Genomic DNA, 13,363 nt, shown 5'->3' with positions numbered 1-13,363 from the left:
TCCATTCTCATGTGCACTTTAATAACATTCTGCTTGGCCCCTCAGAACGTCTCATATAGAGATATCATTGGAGACCTATACGCCGGTCACATTCCTATACCTGTCTGCGCTCGCTTCTCAAGACTCGAAACGATTCGATTACGACGAAACTGACATGCTTCCTAACCAGCTCGCAGTGCTCTATGCCGCTGAAGCTTAATTCCGAGTGAAATGCTACGCGTGTCGCGCCACGGGTTATACTTATACACACATGTCTTGAATGCTCCTCTGAGGGGCCACGGTTGCATGCATGCACGGTGTTGCAGCGCTGCCCGTGGCAGTAGCAACCGTGTTTTGCACCTAGTGCAAGTGTGAAGCAATCCTTCAAGTGGTGTAGCTGCATGTAGCGCTGCGCTAGGCCTATGTTTCTTCTACTGCGGCAGTTTCTAAAAGGCATTCCCAAAAGCGCTTTCAGCATCCCACCTTTAAACTCTGCGCCACTTGTTGAAAGCATCCCATGAGAAACGCCTCGATGGGCACGCATTGTCTTTCACGCATTCCAGTGTGGCAACTACTGCATTTTGATCAACCTAGGCTATGTCACGACTTTTGTGGTCTTCTTTTTATCTTTCTATCACTCATCATCTAGGCCGTGTTCTTGTTTTAAGGCGAAAGGCTTTAATCGCTCGTACTGTCGTCCGTTAACAAAGCATGTCACACGCGTTTAACTCGGGAACTAAAAGAGAGAGAAGAAAAATAATGGTTACTTCAGATAGAGGAGGAAAAAATGAACCTAGAAGCCAGGTTTGACAACTGTAGGTTAATTATTTAATTAATTATAGGCAAAAATGTCAAAATTGCGTCGAAATAGCGCGGATGTCGATATAGCCACGGGAACGGTGTGACGTCACATTCACCGGAAGTCGTCACGGCATAGTAAAAGTTGTCACAGGATGGTCGGATAAACGTCGGATTTGTGTCAAATTAGATGAAGAAGTGTGTAATTAAGCGTAATTAACACTTAAGATCCCCGAGAGATGACAATTTGGGTACCAATATAGCCACGGGAACGGTGTGACGTCCCATACACCGGAAGTGGTGGTCACGGCATAGTGTCCTCGGCTTTCGCCTCTCAACACTTTAGTTGCCAAAGTGTCCGCGCACTTTTTTTTTTGTATGATCTAGTGTCGGTATACCGCATGTCGTCTCTCTCGAGTTTCTTGGTAAACACAAACAGATGACGCTGAGGCTCTACTTGTTCTAGAGCCAAATTAAACTGCACGTTGCTGTGCTAGTCGCCTACGCATCGTTATTCTAGTTATTTCAGTGCACCAAGACGCGGGCAGAGGGGAAAAAGAGACGCGCAGAATGCCCGTGCTGATACCCATTCTCTGTTCGCGCCTCCTTTGGGCACTTCGAGATCAATTTCGCGGTGCGGCACTAGCAGCGGGCAAAGACAAACATCGTCATCGGCGAAGAGATCCTATTTCGAAACTATAGGCGAAGAGGGCGGTCGAACGCGTCGTGTGAGACCTTCGAATGCGCGGCCACATAACAACGCGAAGTCTCTCAGGATTCAGGAACAGCGCACTTAGATGTTTGCTTAACCACGGTACACGAAGGAACAAAAGCAACAAAAATACAAAAATAAAGCACGAAGAAAACAATAAAAACCGGAATGCAGGTATCCTGAATCGTATACACTTCACACGCTGCCCGGCGCCCAATAACGACCCGCGTCTGTTCGCCCCGGGTCGCGGCAAATGGGGGTTTCGCGGCGTCGCTTGTCCGCAAGGCACAAAGGCCCGCCGGTGCGTTGGGCAAACAAGACGCATCTCTTTTCTTCCTCCTCCTCTTCCGGGGATTGTCGCTGCAACAGCGCCCTCGCCCCGTTCCTGGCGGTATGCATTCGCGCTCTCCCGGTCGCCGGTGAAGAAAACCGTTAGCCCCGACGCATTTCCTTCCCCTCCTCTCATTCCACGGTGCAATCACTTCTCGGCGTCCTTCTGCTGCTCTTTCCTTCTTCGGCTCGCCCTTTATGCTTTACTTCTTTTTTTTTTCCTTTCTTCCTTCGCTCTGCGTTTATTAACGCTCCGCGGTCGCTTGGAGAATTCATGGAGCGTTCCTGAGGAGATCGCGTTATCGCGCCGCTCGAACTCCACTTTCTTTTTCCCCGCCTTTCCGCTTTTTCTTGTCAAATATTTAAGAATTTTCAACGGCGCTCGCTGTGGTCGGGACGGTGTGGTCCGCGGGTGATCGCGTTTTGCGTCACCGTGCGCGCATTCGATCGCGTTTGGATTTCTTCGACCGCTTTTTCTTCTTTACTTGCTAGAAAAACGTGCGGTTCCCCCTAGCGCGCATGCGCATGGATGGGAAAGAGCGATTGCGAAAGGCCATGAGCACGGTTTCGTCTTCGTGAACGTAGGGGCGTTGCTTTGTGTGCGGTTGGTTAAAGAACCAATAAGAGGCCGCGAAAGCGACGGGCGAGTACTGTGGTGAAAGGGTGTTGTAACCAAACTTCTGGTCGAAAGGCAGTATTTTAGAGCGCAGCTCTTTGGCGTCCGTTCCTGGGTTTTGCGTCGTCGTCGGCGTCGGCCTCGTAACCAGCTCCGCCCCCCTTTCATCCCCCCAGCCCTATCGGCGTCAGCGGCATCAGTCAGTCGCTGCTATCTCTTCCCTCCTCCCTTTATCGTGTTGTCCGCTTGCTGCGCGCGCTTCTGCCCCCATCGTTTGCCGCTGGGTGTACACGCCGCCCCCCTCCCCCCTCTTCCTGCGAGTCTCCGGTTGTCAAAGCGCCGGCTCGAACTTAATTCCTTTCTTCGCTCCTCCTCCAATGCAACCCCTGTGCGGTGGCAATCAGAGAGCCAGATCGGTGGCGGCGGATCTGTATATGTGCACCGCCCGAGCCGAAATTGCGAATACGTGTGAAAAATAAAAAAAAAAAATCTGTGATAGCGCATACATGTGTTGCTCGATTTCTTTGCCTCAATCTATCGAAAAGGTGAAACAGCTTATTTGCTGCGCTCAAATTTCGCATTAGGAAGTAACGTAATCGTCGGTAATTTTTTGCTACGTTTGTTGTTGTTTTCGTTGTTTTTTTTTAATGCGAAAGCGTTGCTAGTCCTGTTAGAAGAGTCCTATTATTTATTTATTTATTTATTTATTTATTTATTTATTTATTTATTATTATTTTTTATTTATTTATGAATACTGTCAACCCTCATTTGAGGGTCATTACAGGGAGGGAAAGTGAAGAGACAAAAAAAATTGCATATATAACCATGAATGAACCAGCTTCTTTGAGCATACAATACAAGAGAGCATTGAAACCACCTTCTACAGTGCTACAGAGAGAGAAGTCCTATGGTCTCAACGAAGGCGAGCAAATAGGGTGACATCATCAAGCTGCCGTTTGACGCACACAGCAAGCCGAGCACCGCCATTTCAGACAGTCGTATGCATATCGTTCATTTATACCGGGTGTTTTTTTTTAGAAGGTCCAAAATTTTTAAAGAAAGGTAAATTCCTTTAGATTTATTTTAACCCTGGGGCTATACTGAGGGCTACGGCGGACGCCAGGTAAGAGGAAAACTACTTTAATTAGTTCGCTGATTAACTGAATACGTTAATTAACTCTTATAATTTTTATTTTAGGGGATATGTTGTATTAGCAGGATTGGAGATCGTCTTCCAAACAGTCCAGCGAAGAAAAAAAAAATTCATGAAAAATTTTTTTGCGCGCGTTACGAAGCGAGAAAAAGTCACCCTACTAGGCAGCTTCACACTGTCACACAGAGTCTGTGAGCGCCTGTGACGTAGTTCGCTCCGCCCTGCGCTTTGTGTCAGTGAGTTTTTGTTCCAACGCGGCATTCCGTGAGGCCGCGGAGCGAAGCGAGATAAGCAGCGATAGCGCAGGCCGCCAGTCCGGGACGCGTGACGCAAAGCGCAGGGCGGAGTGAACTACGTCAGAGGCGCTCCCGTCGCTGTGTTACGGTGTGAAGATGCCTACCAGGGTGACTTTCTCGCGCCTCGTAACGTGCGTGAAAAATTTTTAATTAATATTGTTTTTTCTCGGCTGGACTGTTTAGAGGACGATCTCCAATTCTGCGAATCCAACATACCCCCTAAAACAAAAATTAGAAAAGTTTATTAACATATTTAGTTAATCAGCGAACTAATTAAAGCAGTCTTCCTCTTGCCTGGCGCCCGCCGCAGCCTCCAGTATAGCCCCAGTGCTAAAATAAATCTAAAGCAATTTACCTTTTTTTTTTAAATTTTGGACCTTCTAAAAAAAAAACACCCGGTATATACTCTTCACTGGCCTACCTCAACGGGGCGCCAGTTTTCCCGACAAAATTCGTACCAGAATTGTGACGCAACCAATTGTCGTACAGCGTTCCAGGTGGTGTCACGCGATTTCTCGTTGCATGCAACTTATGTGTGCTAGTCAAATGGAAGGCTAATTTTCGACAGGGATTCGAACCGACGACATATGCGCCTTCAATTGTACGCCTTCCAAAACTCTCTACTTCTTCCCTTAAGGCGCGGTTGAGTTGTCCGCCTTGACGTGATACAGTTACTGCACCAGTTCCTTTCCTCAAGAACCAATTTTCCTATCGAAATTGTGGTGCAATCGTTCGTCGAACACCAGTCCGGGTGGTGTCATACGCGAGTGTGTGTGCGTGAGTTGGGGGGGGGGGGATGTCAGTGCACCCAGAGATAGTAATGCTTTCGCATTCCCTCATGTAAGGAGTCTTAAGTGTCTCTACTGAATTTTTTTCTCTCCTCCATAAGCAGAAGAAAATCTGCTTGCAGGGCATTAGAGCTGGGATAAGGTAAAAATTTATTTTAAAAAATCGATGCATACATGTTGCAACAGTTGTCCGTTATTATTATTATTATTATTATTATTATTATTATTATTATTATTATTATTATTATTATTATTATTATTATTATTATTATTATTATTATTATTATTATCCGCGGTGGCTCTGTGGCTATGGTGCTCGGCTGCTGTCCCGAAAGACGCGGGTTCGATCCCGGCCGCGGCGGTTGAATTTCTTTGGAGGAGAAATTCTAGAGGCTCGTGTACTGTGCGATGTCAGTGCACGTTAAAGAACCCCAGGTGGTCGAAATTTCCGGAGCCCTCCACTACGGCGTCTCTCATAGCCTTAGTCGCTTTGGGACGTTAAACCCCATAAACCATAAACTATTATTATTATTATTATTATTATTATTATTATTATTATTATTATTATTATTATTTATTATTATTATTATTATTATTATTATTATTATTATTATTATTATTATTATTATTATTATTATTATTATTATTGACTGGTCGGCATTATGTAGGTCTAATCCCCCCGATTTAGCTTATTCTTTATTCTGCCAACAATTAAAGATGTTTGAACAAGCTTCGAAGAGGGTCATCCGCAAAAACCAAAGACGTAATCATAGCTGGTTTAATGCAGCAATTATGAAGGCAATTTTATACAGGGATTGGTTATGGAAGCGGTGTAAACGCGCCCCTAAAAATCATGAACTGCGCAGCGACTACAGAGCCGCAAGAAATAGAGCTGTTGCGCTTATTCGTTCCGCTAAACGGCATTATTACCGTGAGCAATTTAAACTAGCTGCCAAAAACCCCGCCAAAACCTGGTCACTGATTAACAATTTAAGGGGCGTAGACAGAAATGAGTCGTCTATTAATGATATTTTTTCAGGTAGTCCTCAAAAAACAGCTGAATTATTCAACAAGCACTTCGCGAGTGTATCTCAGCCCAATTCATCCTTGCCACAAGATAGATGTTCATTGACACGTACCATATCTGCGTCCGCCTTTTTACCTAAACTGTCAGCAGTAGACCTGGCGCGCATAATCTTCAGCTTCAAACGTAACAAACCACCTGGTCTTGATGGCATTGCAGCGTCTCTACATCAGAGAAATTATGCAAGTCTTGAAAATATCCTTCTTTTTATCCTTAACGGATTCTTAGAGACTGCCGCAATACCCGAGATGTTAAAAACAGCGATTGTGAGACCAATACACAAAGGTGGCAAGAGAGAGAACCTGGAAAATTATAGACCAATATCCGTTTTGCCAGTACTATCCCAAATTATGGAAAAATTTATTCTAGAGTGCATGACTTCTTTTGTGAAAAAATTTTCTATTCTGTCTGACCGTCAGTTTGGTTTCATCGAAGGTCGTGGAACGCTTTCACTTCTCGAAGAATTTGCAGATGAATTGTATGCAACTTTTGATCATAATCTGTTTGCATGTGGCTTGTTTCTAGATATCGCCAAGGCATTTGACACTGTAAATCATAAAATTTTCAATGTCGTTCAGTGTCGTGTTGGTGTCGTTTACAAGATCCCGACCTCTTGCGGCAGCTTCTACATCGGTGAGACGGGACGATGCATCAACGATAGACTGCGTGAACATGCAAAAGATATAGAGAACAAGTCTCGCAGAAACCACCTTGCTGTGCACTGTGCTGAGTGTGAAGATTGCGAAGCGCACCTCAATCGGACCACTATCATCGCCCGTTATAAAGATGAGACCACAAGGCTCATTTCGGAGGCTTGCCATATCAGAAAGCTCGGTAACACCTGTATCAGCAGCCCATCCATAAATCTACTCTCAAAGGAACTTGCGTATCTTAATCAGTGACGTGCCTTTTTTTAGTCAAGTTGTGTGGTTGTGCGGTATCTTTCTCTCATGCTTATTTTTTGTTTTTACTCGTGCCATTTCATATATATGCTGCCTTGCCTGTAGCAATAAACCATTTGGTTGTTAGTCAGCGCTGGTGTTTTGTCCTTCTCTTGTGTCTCGTCTTTGATTGCGCTGTTTTTCCAATTCGTAAAACATAAAATTTTGTTGCAAAAATTATACCTGCTTGGATTTAGGGGCCCGTTTCATGACCTATTGAGAAGTTATTTAGAAGATCGCTCACAAGTCGTAGCCCTTGATTACACCACAGCCGTTAGCAGCCGTCAGATGTTGGGGGCTGGGGTTCCTCAAGGATCTATCTTATCACCATTGCTTTTCAATTTATTCATCAATGACTTCGCCTCAGCAGTGACAAATGCCTTGGTCTTTCAGTACGCCGATGATACGGTTTTACTTACGAAGCATATTTCCTACAAAAGTGCTGTTGCTTTACTGCAAGAAAATATCTGTATCGCAATGAACTGGTTTTCCATGAATGGTCTTTTGGTAAACCAACAAAAAACAAAACTGGTTTGTTTTAGAAACCCATTGAAGACAACAGTACTGAGTGAATCGGTTTTTTTGCACTCCCACAATGATAAAGACTGCCATTGTACTCCTGTTGAAAAGGCTGATTGCATAAAATATCTGGGGATTTACTTTGATAGCGACCTCTCATGGCATAGTCACATGGCTTACGTTTGTGGCAGATTGCGTAGAACGGCATGGCTACTGTTCACAGTTAAATCTTTCCTACCTTTATCGGTAAAAAAGACAATCATGCATGCACTTGCATACAGTGTTATTAGATATGGCATCACACTTTTTGCACACTCTTCGCAAAGGTGGCATGATCGGGTAGACGCTCTTCTAAAATATATGTTGAAAAGTACCGCCTGTGAACATTCCTTTCCCCCTCATGTAAACTTGTTTAATTTTCTTGGTCTTCCGTCCTTTGAAACTTTATATAAGCACACTGTTATTCTTCGGCACTTTTGGAATCCTGCTTTCAAGACGAGAGCAGTTTCTGCTAGAGCACTGCGGAATTGTCAACGCTACACGGTCGCCAGATACGCAACAAGATATGGCAAAGCAAGACGATGTGTATATGTCCCTACAATCTTCAATACGCTTCCTGATCAGGTGTTGACGGCTACATCCAAAGCCACCGTAAAGCAATTGCTTAAATCTGTGAAGTTTTAATTCTTAATTGATGCTAATTCCAATGTGATTTTTTTTTTCCATCTCTTTTATACAATGTATCTTCCTTAGTATTTGTATTTCAGTGTTTGTGAATTAACCCTGATATTTTATTGCCTTTAATTTTCGCTCGCCGATTTTGCCGGGCCTAGTCCTGCAAGCCTCCCTTGGCTTTGACAGGCCCGAGTTTGTACGTATCACCATGTGTTGTGGCAATAAAATTATTATTATTATTATTATTATTATTATTATTATTATTATTATTATTATTATTATTATTATTAATGAAGTGGCCTCCTTACGACGAAACATACGTAAGAGTGTTAAGAAATAGCTGGGGGATGAGATGGCTTCACGCGTAACGATGTTTATCTCGGACTGAAGCCGTCTTGGCGGGAGGCCTGGCATGTGGACGATATTAGGCTGTTGCTAATGACAACGAACGTCACTAGCACTGAGTGTATATATTGCAAAGTGCCATCCGAGGATCTCTTACAACACCCCTGGTTGGCTTTACCGGAATAAATTTCGCTCAGCGGTCTCAAACTGAAGGGGATACCGCACCCGCAGATGCATGAATGCAGTAGACATCTAATAAAGACGTCCCGTTTTCCAGCACGTTACTCGAGCGGAAGTTTAAACGAGGCAGACAGGGTGTCAGCATTCATACGCTATGCAAAGAGCCGCTGCAGCTGTCCGGCCGGCTGCTTCTTTTTTTAGAGTGGCGCGGGGTGGGAGAACCGTGTTTTTCTCCCAGGAGCTTAAGCCGCGTCCTCGTTTCGGAAGTGATCACCGGAATGGTCTGTGACTCATAAATTGCGAATGCGGCGACACGTTCAGCTTACTGCAGCGACCTAAACGGGCCACATGGCCTAGACGTATAAGAAGGAGATTATCGAGATTTTGAGGTGCTGTGCGTAGGCGCGACGCACGGGGTGGTGTTAATGCTAAGTTGTGTGTTTTCTTTCTGTGTTGAGTTGGAGGAAGCTCATCTGTTCGATTAATTCTGTGAAAGCAGGATCAAGTGGCAGCTTCGCTTTAAATCAGCTACCTGTTCGATGCCAGTGCGTGCTCACTTAACGGGTAGAGATGGTTGGTTTGGTTTATGGGGTTTAACGTCCCAAAGCGACTGAGGCTATGAGAGACGCCGTAGTGAAGGGCTCCGGAAATTTCGACCACCTGGGGTTCTTTAACGTGCACTGACATCGCACAGTACACGGGCCTTTTCTCCTCCAAAGAAATTCTCCTCCAAAGAATTTCTCCTCCAAAGAAATTCAACCGCCGCGGCCGGGATCGAACGGGTAGAGAGTCTGTTAAGAAAAGAAAATAAAGACCTCTCCTACTCTTTGACTGCATGAGAAGCGTCAGCGATGTATAGTTGCACTGTGCGATGCAAAAGACGGTGTGAAACAGTCCAATGTGGCTGCGCACCATAGTCAGCTGGTTTGCTACTGTATATAAGCCGAACAACGTTTCTCACTGCGCAAGCGATTTTCTCACCTTTTGATTGGACATGGCGTTTACGCCGTAACACCCTCTCTACCTTTTTATTTGCGACGATAGCCGTTACTGCCTAGCAAAAAAAAAAAAAAGTGATTTTAGTTGAAAGGAAACATGCAGTTAACTGTCTCACTTCGTTGTGAGGTGGTTATTGTGAGGGAATGGAGGAAGGAGGGATTGAAAAATGAAGAGAAAGAGAAGCGGTAGTTGAGTGATCAGGATTAAGTTTCATCCCTTGGGCCCCTTTAACGTGAACTGCCTCAGACACCCAAGAGATCGGTTATGTCACTCACATCCGGGACTTCTCCCCCGCTCCTCCCTTCCAAAAATCACCGGCTTAGAAATGGAGCCACAATCGAGATAGTACACATGGACGTAGGAAACTTAATTCTCAAAGGCCATAGCCAGCTTCCCTGTGGTGGTGGTGCCAAATTCAGCAATTCTGGAGAGCCTTACAAGATAAGTAAGATTGCCAAGAACTCCAAGTTTATGGAAGAGCTTTTATTCACCAGGTAGGTACTACGTGCCCTAGTTCACTTATCACAGACAACATACAACTGGCGAGCCACGAGTATGAGCCCGAACACGCAATCAAGCACCTGTGACATCATCGATGGAAGTGAAGAAGCCTTGCAAAAAGAAAGCCGGACTACTTGGAGCGTTCCATTAAGCGTTACACACTGATTAACAGCAAACATCTAGCTTCAAGTCCTTACATATGATCTGCTGAATCGTGCTTTGAAAGCAGTAAGGTCATGGCCACAAAAAAAAAGAAATAAAATGGTCGCAGGAATCAAATTCATTGCGTAGATAAAAATTCACGCCAGTGGGAAATGCAGAAGTCAAAACAACAACAACAAAAAACACGACAAAGCCCTTTTCTGGTTCCTCGCAAGATATTTCATATATCTCGCACACTTGAGCAATTTCGATCTGACGCAGGCTTTTCTTCGCACGCGCCGGGTCAGCGCGTCTATTAATCATTATGGCTCTCCAGAAGCGATGAAGGCAGACGAGAAAAATGAGGTCGCATGCTACGGTTTTATCGGATTTGTCCTCCAGAAAACGGGCGTCGAATGAAGTAATGCAGCTTTGCTTCATGTTTTTTCCTTGCTGCTGTTGCAGCGCACTAACAAATACAATTCGCAGCAGTCAAGGAAGCAGTGGTGAATAGCGGCAAGGTTTTGGCAGATTCTGCAGCTCGTCTACTTTCGAAACAAAGATCCCTTCTGGACGGCTCACGTCTTGAATGGAAATGCTTAGTTATTGTTCTTAAAAAAACAAAAAAACTGACAGGACGATCATGAAACCTGATACGAGAAAGCTGCGACACATTTGTATTTACCGTCGGTGATTAATGCGATGCTTTTACTCTTTTACTCTAATAAATGCTTTCACTCTACCAGGCTTCACAAGCACCACAGAATTCTTGGGGTGGGGGGGGAAGCTTTTGGAGTGTGAGGTTGGTTGTAGGTAAAGTGAGTGGAACGTCGAGGGAAGCTATAGTTGGGTGGGCAGACTCCTATAGGGGATGGGTGAGGTTTCTGGGGGGCGCCTGGTTTTCTCACTTCGCGAGAATGGAGGGAGGAGTCCGTGGTCGGGTAGGAGTTCGGGTAGGAGGGGGTAGGAGTTCGTGGTCGGTGGGGACAGAGTTGGGTGGATGAGTTTTGGGTGGCACTTCTGATGGGGGAAAGTAGGCGGGGTTGGGGAGGGCAGGTAGATCGAGGGGGGCAGTTCGCAAGTGGTAATTCCTTAGGGGTGATTGGGAGGTGGCCGGTGGGTGTGGCTTCTGGAGGGTGCAGGTTTCACTCACCGAGGAGGCTTCGCACAGACACGTATCTCGGTGGACACATGAACCGCGCCGTAAGAGAAGGGATAAAGGAGGGACTGAGAGAAGAAAGGAAGGAAGAATTACTGTACTGGAGGGATCCGGAATTATTTCGACCACCTGAGGATCTTTAACGTGCACTGGCATTGCACTGTTAAGACCCCCAGGTGGCCTATATCATTCCGGAGATAGCTCAAAAACCAATTTTCATTTCCAACTGTACCTCCCCCTCCCTCCCTCCCTCCCTCCCTCCCTCCCTCCCTCCCTCCCTCCCTCCCTCCCTCCCTCCCTCCCTCCCTCCCTCCCTCCCTCCCTCCCTCCCTCCCTCCCTCCCTCCCATCTCTTGACATTGTTTAAATCAATAATTATTGATTAGATTTCGATTAACTGCGCATTTTCCCTCGTTTCATCTGTATTCTATCTGGACTTCCGAATTTGGCGCCACTCGTTAGCTGCGCCCACACTTCCTGTCACGTGGCCCCACACTTTCAGCCTTTTGAAATTTTGCACCACTTTTGCCCTGGCCCCGTCCACTTTTTGAACATATTTGGCTCTAATTAATTAACTATTCATCCGATTTCGAAATTTTTTTTTTGCTCAGCATCCTCACATCATCCTCTTTCGATTAAAACCACTCGTTTGACGCTAGCTCTTCTGAGTTGCCCACAACTGCTGCCGACACATTTTGCGGATACGACCCCGTCGACATAGCCTAGTGATGCTGTCGCATTGATAGTAAATGATCTGTCGTCTAGGGTTCAGCACAGAACGCGCACAGCTTAGTGGAGGTGTGCTACAACGTAGATATGGACGTGTGAAAGAAACTTCAAGCTTTCGTGAATGCCATCTTTCACAGCACCAGGGGAACAGAAGCTCTTGAATGCTGTGGGACCGTGCGGGGGCCCGGTAGCCTGCGTGCTCTAAACTACTCAGTAGTGTAAATAAAGTTTTATGATGATTACGATGACGCGCTGAGGCTGCAAATTCTTTCAGGAGCATATGCGAAATCTGGCTGCTGCTGCGCGCCTTGCTTCCATACATTACTTCCTCTTTCTTATCGGTAACAAGCTCGAGTCCTAAATGTATTGTAATGCATTGCATACTTTAGCTGTCCGAAAAACTTCGTACTCATTTGACTAATAGCTCTACGTGCGTGAGCCCTACTTCTCAGATTGTTGGATTCGACGGCTGAATGTTAAGGCCAGAAAGGGAAGCTTCTGGGCAGAAAAACTGGTGCCACCTGTTCATGTAATGAGGCTGGCCCGGATGTCCTCCCTTCGATAGACTTTCAACACCATCGCTCAGGCCTCTCCTCGAACCACGCACTAATCTTTCGCCTTTTACTAAAGATTACCGTGGGGAGGGGCATGCCAATGAGCCTTTAAGGTAATTTTTGTAGGCGCCTGCCCGTTTGGGCTGGGCCGTTTTTTAAAATCAAAAATGAGAACTTTTAGATGTCAAGTATACATTACTTAACATTCTTTGTTGATATGGGGTTCTTAATGACTCTTTGGCAAGAATGAGACGTGACGGTATGTTACGCGGCTCCTTGGGTGAATCGCTGACTCCATCCGAGCCTATAAAGTAGTCCACACTCGGCGAAAATTATAGCCAGAGGGCCCGAACCCTGAGCACCTTGCTGTTTTGACTGCGACTTTCAGTGCTAGCACTTCGCTTTATACCGCTCTTTGTTTTCGCCCAAACATTCAATGAGGATTAGAGAAGAACAAATGATACGTGACGGAGTGATATAAACTGTAACAAGGTAATCATGTGGGCTAGTTGGTGTATATCAGGCATAACTTCACCAGCGAAAGAACGAGACACGACGAGACAGCGTTGTCCTGTGTTCTCCTCGTGTCTCGTTCTTTCGCTGGTGAAGTTATGCCGGAGTGATATGGTTTCGCGGACGGACTACTTCCGCAGCCTCCGCAGCGTTGCCTGCTATGTATGAAACGGAGTATAAGAAGTTCTTGCAGTATACTTTCATAGAGAGGGTGGTGGTGTAAAACATTTATTTATACTATATACAGAGGTATTGCTTGGACCGTGCCTGAAGGGCCCGGACCTCACAATCACTAGGCGGGATCCCTAGTCCGGGACCCCTGTGGCCTCCGCGGCGGCCCGGGCTCTTGTCA

General features: G+C 45.7%; 1 protein-coding gene and 1 non-coding gene across 2 annotated transcripts in view; both read left to right on the top strand.

The window, feature by feature from the left end:
• Positions 1 to 13,363, top strand: part of LOC149358457 (uncharacterized) — a 136,767-nt gene that overhangs the window by 47,251 nt on the left and 76,153 nt on the right. The gene's annotated exons all lie outside the window — the stretch shown is intronic.
• Positions 12,523 to 12,643, top strand: LOC149358458 (U5 spliceosomal RNA). The gene has a single exon (XR_016289291.1). It is a non-coding gene; the product is annotated as a U5 spliceosomal RNA (small nuclear RNA).

Source organism: Amblyomma mixtum, chromosome 2 (assembly GCF_055824585.1).
Source record: "Amblyomma mixtum isolate Tamu chromosome 2, ASM5582458v1, whole genome shotgun sequence".
In the NCBI taxonomy this organism is placed as follows: Eukaryota; Metazoa; Arthropoda; class Arachnida; order Ixodida; family Ixodidae; genus Amblyomma; species Amblyomma mixtum.
The sequence above is the reverse complement of the archived record's forward strand: the minus strand, read 5'-3'. Positions and strand labels throughout refer to the sequence as shown.